Below are 6,165 nucleotides of genomic sequence, written 5' to 3' on the forward strand. Positions count from 1 at the left end.
TAGGCAATATTTGGCCATTTTAGGATGTATTCCGGTAACCAGAAGTAGTCATCTGGATTTTTCACGTAATGTATTTGAAACATATTTATTTCCTGATATTTGCATCTGTATGTGTTAATGAATGCTCTTATGTGTGTGAATGTTAGGCTTTGTATTTTCGGTATAGGTGTACTGTTGACTACCAGAAATTCGTTATTTGGAGTGGAAAATAAATCCAGCAAAAACTTTTAAGGTGTATGTTAGTTTCAAAAATTGAAGTGTTCGTGTAAAACTATTTTAACAAATACTAAGTTGAAATGAGAAAGGCTGGGACTCACCGCTAGGTGGATTAATTCTGGTTTTTTATTTGCGGCTAATATTATGAACGGGAGTAATTTCGAATGTACATAGATCCACCAAACCGACACGGACATCCACTCAATCAATATCAGCTTTTGGATCAGAAGCAACATTATTGGCGAAAACAGAAACGAATTTTTGCAAACAGTTCACTTGATTCCATAATAGGTTTAGACTCAGTTTTATCAAGAACTCTCGAGAGGATAGCAAAGTGTTTTCGTTTCGAATTCATAAAGCCCCAAAAACTTTCAGGGTTCCTGTGTAGGTCCGTTTGGACTCACATGACATAGAATTTTTATAATTTAGCTTAAAAAAGCTTCTAATAATATCAAAAGAAAACGTGCTTTAAATAAATTCACAGTATCTAGATGTCTCAATTTAAATATTAAACAATGAATATAACTAATAATTTTTGAAATTTTGTTTTGCGTTAACATGACCCTATAAGTCCAAACCGAAATCAGGGTCGATTCAATGCTACTTTCACAACTCATCAGTCAGTACAGCGTCGAAATAAAACCATCGGTATGTATTTTTCAGCTCATTCTAAAGATCTAAAAATTCATTCGGGTGCATACAACACCCTCCACTTTTTTCCAAAGAAGAATCATGTGAACTCCTTCTGTTCGCGCATTATTGATTACATAATCATAACTTACCAAGCGACCCCATTTATGCCAGCCCGCTCACTGAAGCAGCCTGGTGCCTTTGTTCACACTATGCCGCGGGTTTACGCTTACACAACCGCACCACCAATCATCGCAAGGCAACTTTCTCAACTCAGTTGAAAACTTTTCCAGATTATATTTCTTTATCCACAGACGGACGAAAGTTTCACATCCTCTTAGGAAATCCTGTGGCGATTTCGAGTAACAGTGCAGAAAAATTGCTTCCTCCAGTAAATATCGCCCCCAGCGGGATGATGAAAAACCCGACTTCGTTAGACTATTCGAAAGTAAAAATAGCAATTCGAAATTGATGAAAATTGCATTAATGTTGGTGCGTTACTTGTGTTTAATGATGTAAGAATCACTTTTCCAATCAATCCGTCAGCTGAAATTACTGCAAGTTATAAAAGTAAACTTTAGTGGCTAAAAGATCCATATTCAACTACATTACGTGCTTCCCAAGCTCTGCTCGGCCGATAAACGTATTCTACTCATAACCACAATCTTCCAAAAGGTCAATAAAAACAACAAACTCGGCAATCAAAGTCAATGTCGAAACTTCACGCAGCCATCAGCCAGCTCGTCTCTCGGTCGGCATCACCAAGCCACATCACAATCACAACCATGTACACAAACACCCGAACGCGCGCACAAATCGAATGCCGGAATCAAGAGCACTTTTACTAAAAGCGAAGGTTCACATGCTAGAATATTTATTTCCACTGCATCCGAGAGCGGAAAGTTGTGCCAAGTGGGAAACTTTCTCCTGCCCCGGGCTGCTGCCTGGTCTGTTTTGCATTCTGCAATCGATGTGATGACTTTCGACTGTGACGGGAACTATTCTGTGGGGATGATGCTTTGTGAACTTGTTCGCAAGATGTTTGTTTTACGAAGCTGCAAGGGCATCATGCCGCGTTCCGTCCGTCGTCGTCGCTCGATATTTGCGTTTGCGATTTGGAGCCCGTTTACGGTTGTAAACTTTAGATCTTTATTAACTTGACTCACTGTGAACGGGGGAATATGAGAGAAAGTTTGATGTGGTTGGATGTTGTTTGCAATATAATTTTGATTCGTTTTTCTGGAAGAATTTGTTGCTTGTTGTTTGAAACTGCGGAAGTTTTTATTGACAGTCCAACGAAAGTTTTTATTTGCATTGATTGACCCTTCACCAGCAGTGATATTTTAGGAATTTGAGTCAAAAGCATGTGATGATGTTAATTGCAAAATTTTACTATGCAAAATTTAAAGTAGCCGTGCGCACCCTTTTCAACGGATCAGATGGAGAATGACAATGCGTCTCCTTTTCAACACATTCCAAACGTTAAATTCATATACCAAACAAAAGCCGCGTAAAAATCGACTATAGTGTGAAAGATACTAACAATTAGAAGGTATAGTAATTACTATTGGTTACTATTGGACGATATTTTTTGTAATCACTAGCTGTGTATGATTCAATATTGAGTCATTAAAAATAAACGAATACTGTAGATAAAAAATGCCTGTAGGTACAGATTCTAACCCAAGTAAAACTTTACTCATTTACATTCCAATTATATTAATTTTATTAAAAGACCAAATCTTGTTGGAAAACGTCTTCTCGCTCAATTAGTTTAATTTATTTCAACAGTGTGTGCTGTTCCCACAGAGCACGGAGTTGAAAAGTCACCCATCAGTAAAAAATTATCCAATCTGTCTACCTTTTCGAAAAGTCACTTTCCCGTTCCAGCCAGAATCATCGTACCGTTTGATGTCACGATGATGGGATACTTTCTGCGTGCAAAATGCGGCCAACCAGCAACCAGTGCTGATAACGTCAACGGACAAATAAATGTTTTCTGCTGGTAATTTCATTAGACCTACCAGAATCGCCAACCTACGCGGCTAAATGGAAATGAAACTTTGCCTTGCCAACCGAGCAAACATATCTTCTCTCCTCCACGAACCTTAATTAGTTTTGCTCGGGAAACTTTTTGTCCCGGCATCCGTTTTCTATCCGTTCACTCTCGGCAAAAAGTAAACATATTCGTCTATTTGAAGAACCGACGGCAAATTGAATATTCATATGACTTTATTCTTTACTTTGCCCGTTTTTTATACCAAGCAGGGTGAGCTGCATGATTTTTTTAATTTTCTTCTATGCACCACTCAATCCAAGTATCTATCAAGATGAAATTAAAGCAGTTTGCTTTGAGCCTCAGTGAAACTAGGGGACACTAATTATTCCTGCGAAAGCTTTTGACGCGTTCTCACGAGACCTCTTTAAAGTAAGAACTGTAAATTTTCACCTGAGGTTATTCCATCGAGAGTTCTTCACTTAATTAGTTTATGAACCTTTTTTATCCAGCCGCATTTTCTTCAGAACCGTTTTCCTTCCAAGAAGAGGCCCCAGGAAACAGTGTCAAAGTTAGTGCTCTTCCGTTTGCTATTATTGTGGCTTTCTGGATTAAACTCTGCTGGACCACAACAGGTTAGATATCACGACGGTCACCTTTCCGGGCCTCAGCGGAACAGTGGAATTAGGAGAGCTAATAAAAGCTCTACTGGGTCACCACCGTGCCGCCACCGGCGCGACCGGTCTGCCAGTACCGCTGCTTGGAAAAAGACTACTTCGAATCCGCAATTACCGCAAAATTCGGTCTGTCATTAGTTGGCGCTATTCGGCTCGAGTCTAGCTGCTGAGCGGAGTGCGGAACTTTATTATGTTCTGCTGTTTGATGATTCAAAATTATTTCTTACCAGGTTTGGCTGTAAATGCGAAACCAATTACAAAATTAACAGAGAGTAAAACAAACAAATTAAAGATGAATAGTGAGTGGCAATGTAGTGGAGATGATAACGAGCATCAAAAATGAAATTTTTCACAAGCGAAATTACTGTTTGCACAATCTAGATTTTTATCTGGATAAAATAAATTTTTTCAATAAGAGAAATGTTAAAAAAACTGGATACGCTATTCTGTATTTACTTTTGATACTTTTTAATTTATTTTAAAGGTTTATTAATATTATCACTTCTGTAGAGATTATGGAAGAAAATCAACCTTTGGAACAAATACTTCAGATTTATCGTTATCAATTTATGGCGAGTTACTCGTCTGATCAACTTTGGTGCTGCAGATGGCGAGTCGGCTGGATTTTGGACGAGTGACTCGCAACTCAGCTGTCACCAGCCAAGTTTCACTCACCTCGTCAGTGACTGCGGTAGCTCGCCTCGTCTTCTGTAGTAAGGGCCAAAATTTCTAATATGAGAATTTTGCGACTTTCTTTTTGATAATTCTTTTTTACAAGTCAGTTTTTTTTAACAAATTTGGAAATTTTGTAGCATTTTCAAACTAGAAAGAAAAGATAAATATGAAAACGAATTTCGTCATTCTAAGTTTAAAGTTGCATTTAATTTTTTTATCACCTCTTATACTTCAATTAGCGCATTGTTCTGTTTGCTAAGAATGTCCACGGTTCATACAATTTTTTTAGAATTTATATGGGCAGTCGTCCACGGAGGGGGAGGGGGGGGGGTCAAAATCGTTAAAAATCTGTCCACGTGGTATGTGGATGGCCCCTCACTGGAGATGGAAATTCCTCTGGTCTGTTTTACTATAGGAGGAACTTATTTTGCCAAGAGGATGGAGTCTTATCGAAACCTCGTTTCTCCAGCCAATATCGCGCCATAATTACAATTCCCTGAAGAGAACCATTACACGTTACTCAGAACAGTTTTATTAAAAGTGTGACTTGTATTTGTTAGAAGTACAACACTGGTCAATAGGGTGGGGAAAAGTGATCGATTTTCCAGAACCAAGTTTTTTTGGTTCCTTTTGGGGCCCCAAACAACCCTAAACTTACCGGAAGTCGATTGGTTTTGTCTCCGCTTGGCGCATTGCATTTCAAATTGGTATGAAAATTCATATGGGAAAACCTACTTTTTTGCATTTACCTTTTTAGAGAGCTCAATAGTGATCCAATAAGGCACTACATTATGTTGAAGTATATTATTTTAGATGCCTAACAACTTTGCTGAAGACACTGAAAAGCTAGAATGTCACTAAGAAGAGCTATAGCTGTTCAAAGTTGAGTATGTCGATTTAAATGCAGAAAATCTTGTTTTCTGCCAACATTACCTATGTACCGGCGTCAGTAGGATTCCCATCAGAAGTAACCTGTCGTAACGACTTTATACACTCAGCTGGACCAAACAAATAAATTTAGGTCAATATTCTGGGCGTAGGTAGAATCTACAACGTGTTTCAGATGTTGCTTCTGATGGAAATCTGACTGACGCCGGTAGTGTTGGCAGAAAAATATGATTTACTACATAAATTTCGACATACTCAACTTTGAACAGCTCTAGTATTTTTTGAGACACCCTAGCTCTTTAGTGTCTTCGGCCAAGTTGTTAGGCATCAAAAAACCTACCATGAAATCCATGGTTTGAGCCATTTTGAGCTCTTTAGAATGGAAAATGCAAAAAAGTTGGTTTTTCCATACGAATCTCCGATAAATTCCGATAAATTCAGGATTGTTTGGGGCTCCAAATAAAACAAAAAAAAACTTGGTTCTGGCTTTCTGCTATCAAGTTTCGTTTTTTTCCATATAACGATTCCCCACCCTACTGGTCAACACAGGTGTGGCCCTAAAGCTCGAACTAGAAAAAATGGAACTGTAATCTTCCATTTTTAGCCACTCCTGTGAATTTTGCCTCGAGCCACCAACATTTTTTCTGAGACTTTAATAAGTTTTCTCGTAAACATAACGTTGAAGCGACGAACCCGGCGAGCAATTAGTATGTGAATTGTCAGCAATTAGTTGACACGTTTAGTAATGGCTAGGGGCACCAGAATTCACGGGAATGGTTCGAAAGCTATAATCTTTCTATGGTAGAATCTTTTTTGCTTTTGTCCAGCAGTAAATTCAACAGGAATAGGGTAGGTGTTCCCGTAATGGAGGGTCTAAGCACCAGTGTTTTTTCAAGAACGAGAATATCAATATTCATTTCGCAAACATCCAACACATGTTACTTTGGTATAATTGGAAATATCATAAATTGTCATGCACAGTTACAGTTTGTATATGTTATAAACAAAAAATGTATGAAAAATGAATAATTGTGAACCAATCTCATGTACCAGTGATGGAGGCAATGTTCCTATATTAGTGGA

The 6,165-nt window shown here is 38.2% G+C and overlaps 1 long non-coding RNA gene across 2 annotated transcripts; it reads right to left on the minus strand.

Moving 5' to 3' along the window:
- Positions 1 to 953: 953 nt before the first annotated feature.
- On the minus strand, positions 954 to 1,679 carry LOC129722023 (uncharacterized). Of its 2 annotated transcripts, none has more exons than XR_008727540.1 (3): positions 1,459 to 1,679; positions 1,348 to 1,401; positions 954 to 1,284 (listed from the first exon to the last, which is right to left on the minus strand). It is a non-coding gene; the product is annotated as an uncharacterized LOC129722023 (long non-coding RNA). The 2 variants fall into 2 exon arrangements; XR_008727539.1 differs by having other exon boundaries at positions 1,454 to 1,679.
- Between the last annotated feature and the right edge of the window lie 4,486 nt (positions 1,680 to 6,165).

The sequence above is a fragment of the Wyeomyia smithii genome, chromosome 2 (assembly GCF_029784165.1).
Source record: "Wyeomyia smithii strain HCP4-BCI-WySm-NY-G18 chromosome 2, ASM2978416v1, whole genome shotgun sequence".
Taxonomy (NCBI): Eukaryota; Metazoa; Arthropoda; class Insecta; order Diptera; family Culicidae; genus Wyeomyia; species Wyeomyia smithii.